The sequence below is a fragment of the Culex quinquefasciatus genome, chromosome 2, assembly GCF_015732765.1.
Source record: "Culex quinquefasciatus strain JHB chromosome 2, VPISU_Cqui_1.0_pri_paternal, whole genome shotgun sequence".
NCBI lineage: Eukaryota > Metazoa > Arthropoda > Insecta > Diptera > Culicidae > Culex > Culex quinquefasciatus.
Window position 1 is genome coordinate 35,557,956 of NC_051862.1, and position 20,769 is coordinate 35,578,724.

Below are 20,769 nucleotides of genomic sequence, written 5' to 3' on the forward strand. Positions count from 1 at the left end.
CTTTTCAAAAAAAAAAACTCCAGAATTGTTTTTTTTTTTTTTTTTTTTTGGGAGGGTGATCCAGCCGCACATCGTTGATGTCGAAACCTCTAAACTGGGCCCTCGTCCTGTCACGTCCGTCAGTAGTCTTGTCGTACATTACAACTAGAACCAGATCTGCCAATGAATTAGTACACTTCGACCAAATAAACACTGACGCTGTATGGATCTGACTCTAGAATAAATGCACAGTTGTGTGTTATTCATAAGTCCAAAATGTTCAATTATGCATATAAGTCCAAATATTCATTTGACCGATTCTTCGGCTCCTTTTCAAAAAAAATCCAGGTTTTTTTCAGCGTTTTGGCTGTAGTGGCAAAATAAAAGAAGAAACCCCCCAATGTTATTACATATTTGGAAAGATAATTGATTTTCCTATAAAGAAATATCATGCAGAATGAACCATATAGTACCTGTGCTTCCCCTGAAATAAAAATGTAGCGTGACGGGACAACATCGTAAAACTGGACTTTTAAAAGGCACACTACAAAAATCACTACAGTTTTGCCTGTTTGATTTTTAAAATCTTTTACTCTTCTACACATTATCACAAATTAAAAAACGAATCTTTTGCTCCTTGAACTGAAAGAATTGGATGAAATTTGAGTTTTTGCCAGCCATTTCTTTTCGTGACGGGACAACGAAAGGAGCAAATTTATGAAAAAACTCCTCTCCCGTACAATGGCTTGCAAACCACTTTTGGTCAATGTTCTTGGCTTTTAAGGTAAGAAAACGCATTTAAAGCACATTGCAATTATTGCATCATAATAAAAATGATTTTTTTCATATTAAAAATGATATTGAAAATTGAAAAATGTGACATTTTGGTGTAGCTTCGCTAAGAATCGGTCATTTGCGGATAACTACCTAACTTGAATTGAATACATGATTTAAAGCAACCTATCCGAAAGCTATTCTTATCTCAAATCCCCGACATTTTAATTATTAACCAAAAAAACGTTTCTTTTAAAACCTGTCTGGCTTCTTAAAAAAAAAAAAAAAAAAAAACAAAACAAAAAAAAATAACAGTTGATATTTTACAAGTCGTGAATTGAAAAAGAGACGACCATTTGTTCGTCAGAATTCCAGTAGATCCTCGATTCGCAACAATGGTCGATACAATCATAATGCGACAACCGTTAGTTCAACAGATCAACGAATTTAGTCCGATATCATTTCACTATTGATTGGTCGAGACTCTATGGAAATTTTGACAAATCAGAATGGTTTTTATGCTACTTGAATGAAAATCATCGATTCTGATAGAATTACTAAATTCACTGTTACTAATTTTGTCCCTAAATAACTAAAGGCAAAGTATAAAAAGTTGATATTTGTAGTTAAAATCCTAAATTCTACAATCACTATTTTTTTTAAACCCGCATCCTAACCTGACACCCACATTAAGATAGGGAAAAATCACATATGTAGCGGTTCATTGTACAAATGTGATATTTCCACTATCAGAGAACCTCCTTGTCTCGATGACAGCTTACCGGCCATCGATTAAGCCCTGAGACTACGCCAAAGTGGGTTCTCGCAGCATGAAGTGGTGTCCATGTGTAAAAATGGAAGCTTCAGCAATATACTGAACACTTCGATTTTAATTCCACATCGAATCAAATCATACTCTTTGCCAAACAAGCATCAAACCTATGACACTCATTATGACAAAGCCCAGGGAAAAAAAAAACTCCAGAATTGTTCAAACTTAAATCTAAAATTTTGAGAGGAATTGCTATTCATTTTAAAATTGCGTTTATTTCTGCCAAAACTAATGACTAATGACAATATTTTTTTTAGAGAAAATATTCTGTTAACTCTTTTCTACATTTTGATTGGATCGACAAAGTCTACTTTAATGTACGATCAGTTGTGCAATGAAAAGTTGTATCATTTTGTTTAGGAAATCATTTACTTTTGGAATTTTGAGAGTCTTTCAATAGCATTGATATTATATTGATGAGAAAGTTGCTATAGACACCCCAATGGAATATATGACAATTCAGATCTGAAAATGTCGGGACGATGTTGGTATTAATTTTTATTGGCATTGAAATATTTGAAACTGCATTATCAATGCTCAAGTTTTAAAAAGAACCACGGTTCATGGTTCGTTCGCTCTTTTCAATGAACCGGCTCTATGAGCGGCTTGCTCTTTTTTTGCCCACCTCTAAGTTCGAGTGGCTTTTGTTTTATGAAAACTATATTTGTATTTTTTATGTTTTTTTTTTCGATATGCAATAAAATTAACCTGTTGCAAATATTGTTCAAAGTTTATGTTTTCCTCCGAAAAAAAATCGCATGCATAGATATTTTTAAAACTAATAATTGCAAAACAACTGGGACTGGAAAAAAATGAATTTACTTGACACGGAAGAGATGAATCACATGTAAATTCAGTTGATGTAAATTTAAGATTCGACGTAAACGATTGAATCACACGTAAAATCATGTTTTACGAATAATTTGTTGCAAATTTACATCAAATTGCATTTATATTTAAATGTTTATTGACGTGCAACAGTACAGCCATCCCACATATTCGGAACACCCACAAATTCGGAACACTTTTGTCGTAATTTGTCAATAGAATGCAAATTGCAACTTTCCTGCCGACCCAGCTATTTTTAGGGCCTTTATTTGAACACTCTCTTGCTATTTCACCAGTAAAAGTAATACTTTTTAAACAAAAACTGCATTTCCAGACTATTTGATCTAAAGCACAAAAACACTGCCTCCAAATTGCCTATTCCATGATTGTGGGATGTTATTGTGTCTCCCACAATTGTGGAACACCTGAATTCAACTGATATTTTCACAAAAATAGTTAGTAGACCATTCATAAAACATAACTAAGCATGAGTTTTATTGGTTTCAGAGTGCAAAGTCATTATTTTGTGAAAAATATGTACTCCTGGAGAGAAAAAAAAGTTTTTTACATCGTAAGAAAAAAGTGTTCCGAATTTGTGGATTTCAAGGGTCAATGTTTTTCTTTGAAAATTTGATATAAAACGTAATAAAATACAGCCGGTCTATACATCAATCGAAAGATCGCAAGAAAAGCTTTCAAATGAAGGTAAAAGCAAATCATTATGTTCAATTATCGATTTTATATGATTTGTTGAACATTGGCCGATCTATAAACTGTTCCGAATATGAGGGATATCTGTATTACATCATAAATGTAACATTCAGAAATATTTTTGTGTGTGTAGGCTTTTTACTACTACAGACAATTTTAATTCAAAAACTTCGATAATTTTTACTTAATGAAATTTTCAGTGAACCATATTTCTTCCATTTTCTTCAGTAGAACAGAATAATTTTCAAATTATCTTTATTTAAACTATTAAATTTTAAAGCTCTTTTATGCTAACTGGATTGGAATCCCAGCAAACTTATCCAGATTTTTAAGCATAGATGGCGTTGCGAATGGTGCACGCCCGAAATGTCAAAATCACACAGTGGTACCAAAATGATTTAAAAATTATTCTGTTCTACTGAAGAAAATGGAAAAAATATGGTTCACTGAAAATTTCATTTAATAATAAATGAATATCGATGTTTTTGAATTGATATTGTTTGTAGTAGTAAACCAAAATAGAATAATAAATCCAAAAAATCGATGTAAAACATTGTTTAACCAACTGCTGGTTATTTTTTTTCTTTTATTTTTCACGATTTTAGAAGTTTATGTTTAGCAACTTTTGTTTTAGCAAAAAAATATGCTTCCCTTGTTTTATGTTTTCCTCATTCTTTTTGTATTTTTTATTTGCGATTTGTTTAGTGTTCTCGCATTTGTTGATATAAACATAAAACATTAGTTTTTAAGTTACAGCAAAGTGTGTCCAAGCTAAAACTGGATATAACTTAAATTACTGCATAATTATTTTGGCAAAAATAGTTGGAGATATCGGTTTAAAATTTTTTTAACAGTGCATTGGCAAAATCACAAGAAACAAGTAAAATCTTTAAACCCAAGATGTTCTAGAAAATGTAAGGAATCTCCTTTCCAGTACCATTTGAAGTTTAAAATTTATTATAAATATTTTTGAACGACTCCAGTACCTTGGCGTGGTTGGGTTTTAAGTATTAAAATTGTCAAATTCTTTTAAACCTTCGAGAAACTCTTCAGTTCTTTCTGATCCAGCTAGAACAAATCTCATTGCAAATATTTCTCCATTCTCCTCCCCCACTCCTCATCATCAAATTCATCTAAAAAGTCAGGCTAGTTTTGTTTACACTTCAATATAATAATTAAAAACGATAGGCAAATAATTGAACAGACATTTCCTGCGTTGATAAATATTTTAAGCATGTTTGAACTCGTTTAAAACAATATTGAATACAAGTGAATTTTTTATGTACAGTGCCACAGAATTTTTTTTTATTTGTCTTTGGTACTAATACCGATTGCTGCGCAAGCTCAACTTGAGGAAAATCATGAAGTTTGGGGTTCCCAGAATCACGTGCTCTTTGAATTTATCAAAAATATTTAGGCAGAGCGGAATGGTTTTTCTCTAAAATTTGTATAGAGAATTTGAGCTGTTCGCTACTCCCACATATTGCATGCAATTTTTGCTTGTATTCAAGAGCGAGGAACGGCCCTAAAAAATTTAAAGAGCACGTGTTCCTGGTGATCCCAAACTTCATGCTTCCCCTCGAGTTGACCCTGCGCAGTTATTTCTGTTAATTTTTGTAGGTCAGTGTTGTTATTATTTTAACTCACAAATGATCTGATAATTTATGTCCATTCCAGAATACCGTAATTTCTATTGCCTTCTACAAAAAGAAAGCTCTACTCCCAATTTTCAGAGGATCATACTTTGAGATTATCTAAATTAAAACATGAGACGAACTTTTCAGAAAGGATGGTTAGTAAGAAATTAATAGCGTGTTCTTCTACTAAATCTTTTCTTGCAGTTTATTTAAAAACATTGCTGCAAAAAAAGTATTGATTCCGCTTTAATTTGGAGAGTTTCCGGACAATTTACGAAAATAAAAAAAAGGATATATTTTTTTACGGAAATTCCCGGGAAGGAAACTAGACGCTCTAAATGTGTTTCGCCTTGAAGAATTTTTTGAAAATTTTTGCCGATTTTTTTCTTAAATCACAGTAAAATAAGAATAGTTGAATCGTTAATTCAGCAGATGAATAATATGCAAAATTTCACAATGTTTAAAAAATATGTTCTGTTTTGTGCTTTGTATCTTAGACGACTACTTACTTTTTAAGTAATTATCCTGTAAAATGAAACATTTTTGCATTAATTTTAAGTAGATTTTAGAGTACCGTGAAATCACGTGAAATAACAGTGGTTTGCAATTGGCACGCCGCGAAATTTATTTTTTTCTGCAAAAAAAATCTGTCCCGAATAATGATTCACATTTTGATTGACATTCTTAAAAAATCAGGACAGAATAAAAAAAATACTCACAAAATCAATGTTAACGATTCATAAAAAAAAATACCACGTATCTTCTAACACTGTTGGTTATTTTGGTAGAAGGAAATTTGTTTAGCTGTTAAGTACTGAAGGCTGCAAAAGTTCCTTGAGTGCAGTGACGCAAATCCAAATTAATATCAGCCTTGTTATTGATGTGCTAATCAAATTGTTTTCCGTTTTTTTTCGAATGCAAACGACAACGAACTAAGGACATAATTGAAAATGCTGGAAAGTCAACCCGCATTCTAAACCTTACAATCCGCAATAAAACCTGTCCCACCACCTTCTTCCACCGCTGGCATCACTTCCCCAGAATCAAATCCCAGAAGACCGCTCCTCCACCATTCCATCCAACACCCGTCTTATTTCCAGCAGATCCCCTCACGAAGACGACGTATCTCTTCCATTTTACTACACGCACACATCGATACAATGTTTATGGGAGGGCCAATGAAACACAAAAAATAACACACAAACGGAATAAAACAAGAACCTTTCGGCAGTGCTGGAAGAAGCCCGGAAAATATAAACAAATCGGACTCACCTTCAGCAAATCGGAAGCTAAGCTGCAGGTTCTGGGTACGGTTCCCGGTACGGTCCCGGTGTGTGGTATGGGTACTCATGCGTACCAACTAATTGGTATAACACTGGTTAACACACTGAATTAATATGCGGTTGGAAGGTGTTGGGCTACTCTGGGTTGCACCGAGAGTTCTTCTTGGGCCACGCCAGGACTATTGGACACGGCCGTCACCGGTGCAGCCAACCGGAGTCGACTTTTTTTACACTTGTTTCACACAACTTTTTTTTTCGCTGAAGCTTCTTTTGCTGGGATTTAAATCTTCTTAATGAGATACATACTAGACTATTAAGCTATTATACGAGAAGAACTGGATTCGAACTGAGATTCTTCGTGGTGGACACTTTTGGATTAAGAGGACCGGATTTAAATCTATTCCAGAACTAGGATTGACACCATTCGCACAAACATTAGCATAACCGCGGAAGCACTGCTGAACCAAATCAAAGATCAGCTCACAAACACAGACGTGGACACAAAATTGGCCCAATTCTTCCGGAATTGATCGCGCCGAGATTTGCGCGGCCAAAAAGGGCCATCTTCTTCCGGTTTTAAGGGCAGACCAATCTCTGCACTGCACTTCCCCTTAACTGATTGCTTATCGAAGGTATCGACCCCCAGACGATTGCTTGTATACTGTTGTAACTTCCCCCCAATCACTACACTTCACTGGGAGATTGTAAATGGGTCGCGCGATAGGTTCCGGAACCTGGTTCCCCGGGCCTTTTTTTCCACCACAAAAATTCACTGCGTTCGGAACACACTGCGTTCTAGTCTGGTCGTCGTCTCGCGAATATCTACAAAACCGTACAATAAGTTACGCACACAACAACGCAATTCTGGGCATCATTACCATTGACAAACAGAGGCTACAGAACCAGAACCCAGCACTAGGACTGTGCATGAAGTTGGACAGATTGACAGATTTAAGGTCTAGCGTATTTGGGCTTTCATTCATTCGTACAGTGATTCCAATTGGACTTCTGGGAAAGACTGTCGAAATACGGGTCGTGCTGTCTCGTTTTGTCCAACGCGGTCTTAAGCGAGGTTTGTTGATTGTCAAGTTTGGGTTGAATGAGGCGAAGCGAGAAGCGACGTACGGGCGATTGTTGTGAATGGGACGAGAAACGTTTTGTAACGGTTTGAGAATGGAGTGTGTCTGCGGTGGGGTTTGTGTGTTGGCTAATTATGAAAGAAAGTTAGTGGTTAAGAAATAGATTTCAAGATAGTGAGTAACGCTGAATGGGAATGTGGGGTTGTATAGCAAAATGAGTCAAAAATCTCAAATAATAATATAAAAACTCATTAACATAAATGTAGTTACAAAATAAAAATGATTTTTAAAAGCTGAATTTGTAATTTATTTGACAATTGAACAATTTACGCACAAAAATAGTGAGAAGTCAATGCAAATTTTTATTTTCATTTTCATGCAAAATGAACTATATAGATTCTTAAAAATAAACTTTGAACCTATATCAATGAGAATCAACAAATATCTCTGTCTTAGTATTTAATAAAATCAGCAAATTTAATTGAACTAAACTTTCAAATTCTTCATAAAGGTTGTATCAAATGATTTGATTGAAATCCCTTTTCACTATTTCAAACTGGACTCGGTTATCCAAGTAATTATTATTATCATTAAACTTAATATACTTTAAGTGTTTTTTTTTTCTTATTCTAAGATTCAGATTCGATGACAGCTTCCTCAAATTAAAATATATGTGATTGTTTGCCTTTAACATTACCAAATAACTATTTTCAATTCTCACAATCACAATAAAGGTTTACAAAACTTTTTAAAAGTGATTAAACCAAGTTTAGTGTCTTTTTCCTAACAATAATAGTTAATGTTTTATTGTAAAATTTAAAAAAAAAATCATCAAATTGGAAAAATACAGAACCATGTTTTTTTTTTAATTCGACTCATTATACCTAAAGATGAATTCCCAAAATACATATAATTTATTTAACGATTATTTTGCTATGCATTAGTCATTTTTGCTATTGGAAAATTTGGCTGTGTTTTTCATTCATTTTCATATTTGATGTGAGAAATGCCGCTACCAACTTTTTAACAATTTAAATGATAATGAAAATTTAAAATAGTGACTGTAAAAAAAAACAAAGAAAAACTAAACCTTTTTGATACAGCCTATTGTAACTAAAATTTTGTGAAAAATGAGTTTCTCGGATACTATTGGTTCTATTTTTAATGTCGAAATTTGAGAATATTGCGAAGTTGTCTGCTCTTTTCAATAGAAACGATTTCGAAATTTTGTAACCAGGAATAACTTTTTGAAAGAAATAAAACCATTTTTTTACATTTCTTATGTTGGGCTGGATTTAAAAATTTCAAAGTGCAGACAATTCTACATAATTTGTAATATTTAAAATTTAAATTTAACTTGAAAAATGCTTTGAAAAAAAAAGCCTTAAGACGCTGTTACAGTAGCTCATCACTAGCCGTACAGTCAACAATGTCTTAAAAGAGTTGTTATTTATTTTTATTGTTTACTAATTGATATCAAATCACAAATGTCACAATGATGGCATTCATGTCTGTTGAAAGGTCAAAATTTTCACAATATTAAATTTTGTGTACACTCGCAACAATATACAAATACTTAAGGGGTTACAAAAAAGTCTGATTAAAAATATACATTTTCATCTATCATCAAAACAAAATTTAAGACATTTGGTTGTATCATTGACAAGATTTAACTATTGGAAATTAGTATTTAAAAAAACGGGTGCCACGATATCTTCACACTGCCTTGACCAAATTGGCTCAAAATTTTGGTGAAGACTCGTTGAACCGGTCCTGTGTGCATGACGAAGGCCGATTTTCAAAAAAAAACTTATTTAAAAAAAGACAAAAATATGTTTGTGTTTTTCATATAAAAAAATCGTCAGTTTTTGATTTTTGTATTTTTTTAAAAAAGCAAAATTTTAAAATCGGGCTTTGGCATTGGATACGTCTTTAGAGTCTTCACCCCAAATTTAAGCCAATTTGGTCCATCCCATCTCGAGATATCGTAGCACCCGTAAATCAACTCGGTGTTTCGAGAAAAACGCTCAGAAAGTTTGATAGCGCGCTTTGCGCACGGCAAAATGTTGAGTTTAAAATCGTCTCTAACTCAATAAATTTTCCGTAATATGAAATTTTGTGATTTTCTACATGTATGTAACCCCTTTAAGCATTTCGTATGCTCACTTCTAAATATCTCTTCATATTTCTAGATAAAATTTTCAAAAAGTCCTATTTGCATAAGAAACCCATGACTCATTGGTTGTTTTTAAAATTTAATCTAGATTTGATGGTATGCAAAGTCTCACGTAAAATATTTGTGTTTTTTTAAGTTGTTCCTACTGTTTCAATATGTATGCAGAAAATGCCAAATTTTCAGAAATGTTTATCAGTCACAGGCATCAATCTTGGCTAACCATTATTTTTAACATAAAATAAGAAAACTAAAACTGTCAAAAAGATTATTAAAAAACTCAAGAAAGTTTTGAAAATAGTGTGCTTGAAATACTTCACACATATTTTTATTCTAAAAGCTGATAAGAATTCATATTTAGTTAATTTACTAAAATCACAAAAAAAACATTAAGAAAAATAAACAACAACTTAAGATAGGATCAATCTAAAAACTCGAGAAAATTCTTCAATTATTATCTAATACATTCAAGATCTACTTGTTTTGAAATAATGGAAATATTCACATGAACTTTCAACTTATATTTGCAAACAAAAACAAAAATATGAAAGAACTGCTCATGCTTCGAAAAATGCGAATGTTTTCAGGAATTAATTCAAGAAAACCCATTTTTAAATTATTTTTAAAGAAAACCAAAAAAACAATCGACAAAATATATTTATAAATGTTATTTTTAATCTCAAAGACCTTTTTATGCTTGTCAAATTCTATGAAAATTCCCATTTCTACGATTGAGGTTTTGCAGCGTGGCTGTGTTTCAAATGTAGGTGGCGCCAAAATGAGGTTATTTGCCAAAGATCGTATGCCTTTCTGCCGGATTGAAGAACAAAATCGCTTATTTCTAATGATTCCCTGCATCAATCTTAATTAAACTGGTGGCAAAAGACGAGAAAAATCAATTTTTGGGCGCGAAAACAATTGTGAACTTTTTCTTTAAAAAACATATTTTAAAAGGGCGTAATATTGAATGTTTGGCCCTTTTGGAATGTTAGTCTTGATTTGAAAATTTTGAAAATAATGTTTTCGAAAAGATCGGAAAATTTCACAAATGTTTCATAGTTGCTGAGATATCGACATTAAAAAATGGTGGGCTGTTTGGGTGAGACTTAGAAAACATCAATTTTCCTGTTTTTAAACCTTTGCATTGCAATATCTCAGCAACTAAATGTCATATCAACAAAGCCCAAAGAAGCAAAATATAGAGAATTTTCTCAGCTTTTCAAAAATATTTTTTTTTCAAAAGTGTGCAATCATGTGCACTAACTTAAAAAAATGAAAAACTGTGACTATTTTCAAAAAAGTCACCTAATTATGGATTTAACTTGAAAACGGTGCACTTTATCAAAATTTTACTAATATACTTTTTGATTGCAAATTTGATTTTACATCGAAAAATGAAGTTGAAAAAAAATTACGACCAATATTTCGATTTTTTGAAAAAACAAGTATTGATTAGAAAATTCATAACTCGATCAATGATTTTTTGCACAACCTGGAAATTTCTAAAAAGTTGGCATTTGATGTCCTCTAAAACATATCAAAAAATGAAAAAAAATTAAAAATAGTGTTTTTTTGCAAATCAAGTTTTAGTGATAAAAAGTTAAATAAAAAATCACTAAATTTTTTTTACCGTGTATCATTTTTTTCCAGTGTAGTCCGTATCCATACCTACAACTTTGCCGAAGACACCAAATCGATCAAAAAATTCCTTCAAAAGATACAGATTTTTGAATTTTCATACATCATTTTTGTATGGACAGCTGCGAAATTTGTATGGAAAATTATATGGACAAACTAATGATGCAAAATGGCTTCTTTGGGCATACCGAAGGCACCAAAAAAGTTTCAGTCGGATTAAAAAATACAAAAAAATCAAATGACCGAAATCTGAGAGATTTTCATATTGTTTTATTTTGCTTAGAATTTTCAGTTAAGTTCAGATACTTAGAATAAATGCTTCACTTATGTTAACCAGCCACAATTCCAACATATATATTAGTTTCATCCAACTGCTCTGAATCATCCCGTTTGAGCCCAACACTATTATGTAATTGAACTCTTCAGCTGAAAAGCTCAAATTTGCATGTAAATTGAACGTTCTCGTAAATTCTGATATCTGCACCAGGGTACACGATCGTGTCTCCGCACACGCTGATCCAAATCTGCCTTCTGTTTCCCTCGAATAAAGAAATGTTGCTGTTACACGCAGAATTCACCACGGTTCTCGAGTCTGGCCGGATTATGCGCGATAACTGCTGATGAAGTGCCCTCATGAGTGTCAATTTCAATTAGAAGATTGTCTGGACCGTGTTGTTTCCTGTCATGGTGATCGTCCAAGGGGATCTCTAGTTCTTCGCGCATAAGAGTTGCGCAATTTAGGTTAATCTAAGCTTCTGGATCCGCGCTGCAAATTTGGTTGAATCATCCAAAGTGGCCAATGCCAACTTTTTGGTCCAAAGTGCGGACAAGGTTTACCTAATTAGACGATTACCTTGCCTAGACCCTTGCCTTAATGATCATTTGTGGGACCGCGCCGCACATTCCAAAGCCCAAAGCAATGACACACGCCCGCGCAGTCAGATATAGTGATAGGTTAACGGCAAAAGTACAGTTGCGACCCAACAAGTGCTTAAATTGTTTGTTTTTGCTCATTTCAGCTTGGGAGCGAGAGAGAGAGAGGGGTGACTTAGAATGACTAAACTTGCAACTTTTACGTATGTAGTTAAAACCATTAAAACTGTATGTCCTGCGTCCCCGGTGGCAAGGTCTGGCCCCCGTGGAGACGACGAATATAAACGCTAGATTTCATCACTTTGACCGTGAATTTCTCCCCGACACAGCACGGCAGCGTGCACTAACTAACTAAAGTAGTACTAAATTAAGGAGAGATGTAGGTGGTGACACGCGCCAGTGACCATAGGTCACTACCGAAATGGCATTTGTGGCGGTGGTTTTACCACTCTGTTTTTTAGGGGGAACTTTCGGTTTGGAAGAAATGACGCGCTTTTTCCTAGTTGGGAGTCGGTCGTCGGAACGTTCACTTTTAAGGGGGGCGTTTTTGGGGGTCCATGATCAAGGTAAACGTGGTCAATTACTGCGATTAATTAGAGTAGATTGCTTTATTTAGGTTTTTTTCTTGTTATTTTCAGACTTATAGAAAAGATCATGTTAGTAATTTTAATGACAAATAAAATATGGATAATGGCCTATCTACAATCACTTAGCTTAGAATAGTTAAGTAAAGTAAAACTTAGAAAATGTACACAACTTACGGCCGTCATCCACAATCAACTTAGAAAATTTGCTGGGCTGATATACGTTGCTATGCAGTTGTTTGTTTACCTTTGATATGGAAACGTCAACTTACCGTAGATTTTGAAATTTTCCAAACCATACGTCAAGTTTCTAATTTTATTCCTTTTCATTGTAGAAGATCATATTCATTTCCATTGATTCAAACTCCTAAGCTAAGTGAAATTTTCTAAGTTAAGTGATTGTAGATAGGCCATAAGTCTCCGTCAACTCACACGAAATCAGACCCTTCTTTGATTTTCTGTTTCTGTTCCTGATCACGAATTCGAGGTACATTTTTTATACCTCGTGACGGTTAGCTGTACGACCCCTATCATTTATCAGCATTCGAAAAGATACATGGTTTTCAGTAAATTGCAGCTAAAAATGTAAAATTTATAAAAAAAAAATAGTTAAAAAATACTACAGTTTTTTTTACTCAACTGTCAAAACTAGTGGACTCAGATGCATTTAAAAATGTCGTGTTTTTTTCTATTTTTTCAGCGTTTTTTTTAGAGTGTACCAATCTTTAACAAAAATTTAGAGCACGCAATTCAATTTTTTGATAAATATGCTACTTATTAAATTTCTCGGTCGGGTTGGGGTAACTGCTGTGTAAGTTTGCCGATAACCATTTTCTTTTTTTTTTTTCTTAAAAGATGAATACAAAATTTCAAATGAACTAATTTTACAAATGAGAAAGTTACTTTTCATCAATAATCAAGAGATAAAATAAATTAAAAATAACTTTACAAAACTTTAAATTTTTAATTAAATAAGCCATGCAATCAACTGAAAATGACTTGAAATGCAGTTTCCTGGTTTTATCCCTTATCCCCGAATCCCACTTTCCCGAATCCCATATCCCCGAAAATCATTTTCCCGAAAATTCCACATCCCCGAAAATCATTTTCCCGAAAATTCCATATCCCCGAATGTTATTTACCTGAATGGCCATTTTACCGAACTGTCATTTTCCCGAATTTACATTTACCCGAATGGTTACTTCACCAAAAAATCAAATTTCCCGAATGATAACCTAGTTATAAACTAAATTTTTATTTAGCGATTTTTTTATAAAGGTATGGCGTTAATATTAAATTATGTGTTTTGAAAGACTAAAAAAAACAAATAACCGTAGAAGGCCATTAATAAACACGTGCAACCACGCGGACACTTCAAGAGTGCTGGGTACACGGAGAAAAAAGAGTTCCCAAAATCGTGAACAAGCGTTCATGAAAATGGGAACCTCGAACAAAGTGTTCAAATCCCATGGTACGATTTTGAAAAACGTACCATGAAATTTGAACACTTTGTTCGTGGTTCCCATTTTCATGAACGCTTGTTCACGATTTTAGGAACTCTTTTTTCTCCGTGTATTGAGATCATCCACGTTCCATAAAAAAGATTTTTTTTTTGTAGCGGCCATTTTCAGAAAGGACAATTTTCCAAAACGGTATCTACGTGGTAAGGATAGAACAGCAACGATAGCTTTATGCGACGACTCGATGCGCAGGATTCTGTTTGGTTGGATTTTTTTTTATTTTTTTTACGTCCGATTCGAGTTCTGCAATCAACCCTTTTAATCTTATCTAAATAGTTGATTATTAAATTACAAAATGCATTGTTTGAATATTTCATAACCGCCATTTTAGATTCAATATTACTAAATCAATTTAAAGTAGTTTAGGGGCTATACTTAAGCTCGACAGCTGATTTTGGTTGCCAAGGTCTCGAGTAACAATTACAATTTTTTGCGGTAGTCGGGCCTGAACGTGTGCAAACACGTTCTGACCTGAAATCCCTTTGGCCAGTTGTCGCACTTACATCAATTTGAATATCCAAAATTCAAGTGAAGCTCGGAATTTTTTGAACGTTCAATTGTGGACATGATACTTTATTGATCGCTACTTCCCCGAACCCGGTCAGGCGGGTATGGCCGTTGCCCAGAACGGCCATACCCGCCTGACCGGATTCGGGGAAGTGGCGTTCGGGGAAATGGCCGTTCGGGAATATGGTCATTCGGGAAAATGATTTTCAGGGATGTGGAAAATTAGGGGAAGTGGCCATTCGGGAAAATGGTTTTTAGGGGAAGTCGCCACTCGGGGATGTGGCCGTTTGGGGAAATGGATTGTTCGGGGAAATGATTTTCGGGTAAATGACATTTCGGGAAAGTGTCTTTTCGGAGATGTGGCATTCGGGGAAATGTCTCTTCGGGAATGTGGGTTTCGGGGAAATGTCATAGATTCCAGTTTCCTACGTTGATAATCATTTTAAAAAATTTCTCAACGGCCTTATGTTTAAAAAATAAATGACTTGAAAACTATCAATTTGCATTTAGCTTGAACAAAAAAGTTACTAGAAACAAAATTCTTTGCGAATTTAAACACTAAAAAAATTTCCATCAATAGAAATCGTCAATTAAAAAACGAAAACAAGGCATTTCTTTTAGAAAATTTTCTCTATTGATGAAAAACTACTAAAATACATAAATTGTAAACGGTTGTTGACACGGAATCGTTCACTTTCTTTCAAAAATGATGTGATTTCCGATAACAAAATCATTTTTTTAGAAAAGAGATTTTGATGCTAAAAAAACCCCTATTCAAGTATAAGTCTTGAAATTAAAAAAAATATCAAAGATATCAGAATTTTTTCGAATATTTCAATTTTAAATACTACAAATCTGATTGATATCTACTGTAACATCGACATTAGAAAGATGATAACCAAAAAACGTATTTTTTCTCGTTTTTTCTTGTTTGTCAGCTTCCAATCATCAAAGTTAGCTTCAACAAATTTATTTGAAATTTTCTTTAAAAACCTAAATTTATTCTAACTTTATCAAAATTCCTAAAACTTTTTTTTCTCATTTCCAAATCTAATTTTTCATTTCAAAATAAAATTTAAAACAGTGACCATGTATTTGAAGTTAGCATAGCATAGCATTAGTGCCCACTCAACATTGGCCGTGTATTTAAATTTATACAAAAATATATTTTTTGCAATTCCTCTGTGAAATTGTCAACTATTCCTGTTCTTCTGGAGAAACAAAATGGCCCTCTTTTCACTATGAAAAACAACAGAATGGAAAATTAATACCTTTTTACACAGCTGAAAATTTCTACTTTTCAGCACTAACATGGGTGCTGAAAAGTTAAACTTTTCAACACTAGTCTCAAAAAGTAACATTTTTCAATATTTTTTGTTTTGAGCGGTAAATTTATTAAACACATGAATGTTTGACATACAAATCAATTCAAGAAGGGTTTTTTCGGAATTGCAAAAAAATGTGCAAACAACTCGTTGCAAAACATGATTTTTTCAGCACTCATCGTGATTATCCAACTCGGTAAACCTCGTTGGATAAATATACAACTCGTGCTGAAAAAATCTTCTTTTTGCAACTTATAGCATATACACTCTAAAAAATTATGAATATTACATTTAACGGAATTGCCAATCTAACGTAAATATTATTTTTGCAATTCCGTCGTGAAACTACTTACTTTTCCTGTCATTCTCGAACGACGAAATAGCCTACTTTTCTGTACCAAAAATAACAGAATCGAATAGCAACACTTTTCAAAATAAATGCTGAAAAGTTCTACTTTTCAGCACTCAAATGGGTGCTGAAAAGTTGAACTTTTCCGCACTTGTTTCGAAAAGTAACACTTTTCAACATTTTTTTGATTTAAACGATTTATTGACAAAATACATAAAAATTTGACTTAAAATTTCACTCAATGGGTGTTTTTCGGAATTGCAAAAAATGTTGTATGGAACTCGTTGCAAAACTTGATTTTTTCAGCACTCGTCGTATTTATCCAACTCGGTGAACCTCGTTGGATAAATGTACGACTCGTGCTGAAAAAAATCTCTTTTTGCAACTTGTTGCATAAACTACTATTATGTAAATCTGTTCTTGATGTAAAATTATGTGTGTTTTGCTCCAATATAAAAAAAAATCGAGAACCTGACCAACACATCTCATAACACCTAACAATAAATCAATAATGACTTAAATTTACATCTAATATGAAGCACATAGTTGGAGCGTGTTTTTCGATGTAATATTCAGTGTAATTTGACTCAATTTTACGTGCTCTTGATGCCTCTTGCTTGAACGTGCAACGCGGCGGCCGCCATGTTGATTGTTGTGGTTGCGGTGCGAAAATCAGAATTGTTGATCGCTTCAAAATGTGTCCTAATTTTATTTGATTTGGCCGGAAATTCCTTCAGTTTTCGTTTGAGAAGACCAATTAACTATATTGAATAGGTAGGTATTATATGTGAAATACTTAGAAATCTAACAGATGTACTTTTTGGTTTTGAAATGTTCCAGGTTATTATGTGCCACGACCACTTTTTGAAGCACCTTGAACTGTGGTACCCTACAGGATTTGGCCAAGAGTAGTGGAAGTGAACGATTGCGTGCCGCTGTAGACGTTTTAAGCGGCCATGGCCTGCTCAAGCTCGAAGATTCCAAGGAGCCATGCCAAGGAGGAGAAGCTTCAGGACCGATTAAATACCGAGGACCAGAAGCTGCACGGGCCAAATTACTTTACTCCGGTTGCTGTTTCGGTTTCCCAAGCCATCTGGGAGGTTAGTTCATCGAATCCGGAACCGAAAACCGAGAGAAAACCATGTCAAGTGTCGCGTATGAAAAAAAATGTTGATTAAGTGCAAATAAAATGATTTATTCCAGTATTAAAGTGGCGTTTTCTCTTTCTAATAAGAAACAGATAATTCTTATAGGAATGGTTCCCACCAAAATTACGTAAAGTGTAATTTCACACGACCATATCGATTCATGGTTTGGGTCATGTAATATCCAAAACAGATGTAATTTTAAGTCATATTTGACGCTCCAGTTATATGCATCAATTACTGTTTAAAAAAAACAATTATAATAGTAGTGTATGCAACAAGTTGCAAAAAGAGGATTTTTTCAGCACGAGTCGTACATTTATCCAACGAGGTTCACCGAGTTGTGAAGAGTGCTGAAAAAATCAAGTTTTGCAACGAGTTCCATACAACATTTTTTGCAATTCCAAAAAACACACACTGAGCTAAAATTTAATGTCAAATTTTCATGTATTTTGTCAATAAATCGTTTAAATAAAAAAAATGTTGAAAAGTGTTACTTTTCGAAACAAGTGCTGAAAAGTTCAACTTTTCAGCACCCATTTGAGTGCTGAAAAGTAGAACTTTTTAGCATTTATTTTGAAAAGTGTTGCTATTCGATTCTGTTATTTTTGGTACAGAAAAGTAGGCTATTTCGTCGTTCAAGAATGACAGGAAAAGTAAGTAGTTTCAAGACGGAATTGCAAAAAGTTATTTTTTCATCCTGTAAAACACAGAATAAAAATCATTTCTAGAGTTATGCGCAAATCATTTTTTTGTTTCGTAAAGTGAAATAAAAAATTGTTATTTTCTTAAAGTGTACCAATTTCCACCCAATTTATCTTTACCCTCAAAAACAACTTTGCCGACGACACCAAATTCATAAGAAAATCCGTTCTCATGATACAGATTCTAGAATACTTAGGTGCCATTTTTGTATGGACATCTGTCAAATCTGTATGGATTGGATCATCAGACGGAGATTGGCCATAGAAAAGGCCTCTAAAAATCAAGCGCAAATAAAAAAAATAAAACAGTTTAAAAAATACTACGAATCAAATGCACAGAAATAAATTTTGTCTCCGAAAACACACATTATTTTCAAGAAACTATACGCCAAAGTCAATGCCACCGAGTATTACCCCAACCATGCGACGTCAAATTAATTAATTATCCCGCAGACAAGATCCAAATCTGTTGTCCACCAGCACTAAGTTCTTTACCCACATAAATTCGCTTAATTCCTTCTAATTGCATGCGATTTGGATTTAGATGTTTTGCTTTGTCGCAAGCCTCCGCCAGTCCCACACGTCTGTCAAGAGCATTGCGTTGATGAACACTTCCAGTTGTTGTTGTCTTCGAGTGCGTAAACGACGTTCTGTCATTGAGGCACTAATCTTATTTAGCCGCGGTCCTCGCCGCAATTGACTCACATGGTCAGACCATAAAAACGGTCCGAGGTTTTCGGGTCCGCTCTGGTTTAGGCCCATCCCCGGTGGTACGCTTCGCCAAGATCTCTTGAGGGTCGTGCGCAAATGATTCAGTTTATTTCCAAAAAGACGGAAAATAGATTTGTTTAATTTTTTAAGTATGACATTATTAAAATTCTAAAATCTAATAGAAATACAACGTTATTAATGAATGACCCTTTGAACCTACCACCTTAACGAACATAAATTTGATTGCTACCGGCAGCTCAAAGTTATGTATCAAGAAGGATCGGAAGGCCAATATCTAGCAGACTGAAAAAAAAAACAATGCCAAGCCCCAAAACAACTGCATTAGAGGGGGGCTTATATGCATTATGGACTTTAATTGGCTAATTAAACGTGGCCATGCTGCGCCGCGGAATCTGGTTCAAATTTCGTTTGACTAAAGCGCGAACGCCCCTTGATATGTGTGGAAATGGAATCTCTCGTGCTATTCAGGCTTATTATTTGTAGATTCCTACGTGCTAGATTTCAACTTTGTTGAACTGGATAAACTAGTCAAACATATCTTAATGTAAAAAAGCTGGGAAAAATTTGCAAGAAACTTTTATTCAAATGATTCGATATCTTAAACTTCCAGTAACAGTCTGTGAGTATCACTTGTGATGTGCAATCAGGTCGTAGAATAGTCCAGAGTTCAAAACTAAGTCGACAGCATTGTTGCACTGTGAGTACATCTTGAGCTCCTACAGGCCATTGATTACACTTCAGTGCACCCATCAAATACCCACAATATTGTTTTATAAAATGTAAAAAAATGTGATCAATTTATTTCTTCATAAATCCCGTATATTCAACATCAAAAGCAGAGTCATTAACAGAAAAACAAATTTCACAATTTGGCATTGAAGGGGTTAACAATTTCACCAAACAAACAGTGACTCGTCAAACTGCCTGTGGGTTACGATGGGTGTGTTTCAGCGAGTATCACTTGCGGGTCTGGGTGTAGTAAATATAGTTCGGTCAATTTATCAATTAGGCTCATAAAAAGCCGTAACCAGTGCACCATCATCACCATTCAACCAGAGTCAGCAGTCCACTTTCGGAGGCTGGATTGTGCCAGCAGTGGAGATATCACCGGCCGGTGAGAGTGTTTTGATTCAGGCAAGATACTGCATATCTGACTGCCGCATCACAGAAATGGACTTTAGTATTTGGAACGCAGATGACGACGATTTTTTTTTTTTTGACTCTTGAAACTGCTTAAGATAAATCCATACCATTTATACCCAAAATTCACAATTTTACTTAATGGCATCGAATGCACTAAAATTCAATTCAAGCATGTTCAGGAAGTCCTAGAGTGTCCAATTTCCCGTCCCGGGAAAAAAAATCCCGGGATTTCCCGAAAAATAATATTTCCTTAGTGCGTCCATCCCGGGAATCCCCGGGACAAAAATCCCGGGATTTTCCCAAAACAGGGAATTTCCGAATCCTGGGATTTTCCATAATTTGTACCGGGAATTCCCGAAATTGAAAAAAAAAAATATATTTTGTTCTGGAAATTCAGATTTGATTGTGGAAATAGTAGAAGAATTAAAATAGAAGATCATTTGAGTACTAATTAATCGATAAAATGCATTTCAATTTGTATTCGGTGAATATCAGCATTTATTTGGCTTATTAGGAAAAAATATTATAGTTTTAGTTAACAGGTCCGCAAAATGCCTAGCGCTTGAATTTTTTTCTCTTTTATTTTTTTAAATAGAATTGATATATTTACGTATATTTACAAATTTAAATTTGAAAAAAAATCTCATGTTAAAATATTTTTAATCAAACACCGGCATCTGGGGAAAATAATGACAAATGCTACTTAAGCAAAAAAAATATATTTTGAATGACTTCAGTTAAAACAGGAACAGAACAAAACAATTAGTACACCGATTTCCAAATTATTGCTCTAAAATCTCCTGTACTTATTCAGACCTTAGACCCGATTTTCCTCCGGTTGGCGGTAGTAACTTTAAATTAATTTGTTAAATTTGTTTTATATAAATCAACGAATTCAAAACTTGTTTAAAATTTTACATTGTCGTTTTTTGTTTTTTTTTAGACTTATAAAA

The 20,769-nt window shown here is 34.0% G+C and overlaps 1 protein-coding gene and 1 long non-coding RNA gene across 2 annotated transcripts in view; one reads left to right on the top strand and one right to left on the bottom strand.

Annotated features, from left to right (window-relative positions):
• The window catches only part of LOC6034233 (ecdysone receptor), a 443,529-nt gene extending 436,578 nt beyond the window's left edge, over positions 1 to 6,951 (bottom strand). The window contains exon 1 of the mRNA XM_038253383.1: positions 6,034 to 6,951. The gene's annotated coding sequence lies outside the window, so the exon portion shown is untranslated. The remainder of the gene's footprint in view (positions 1 to 6,033) is intronic.
• Positions 6,952 to 16,711: 9,760 nt separating this feature from the next.
• Positions 16,712 to 17,166, top strand: LOC119767891. Its single transcript, XR_005277771.1, has 2 exons — positions 16,712 to 16,866; positions 16,933 to 17,166. It is a non-coding gene; the product is annotated as an uncharacterized LOC119767891 (long non-coding RNA).
• Positions 17,167 to 20,769: the final 3,603 nt, after the last annotated feature.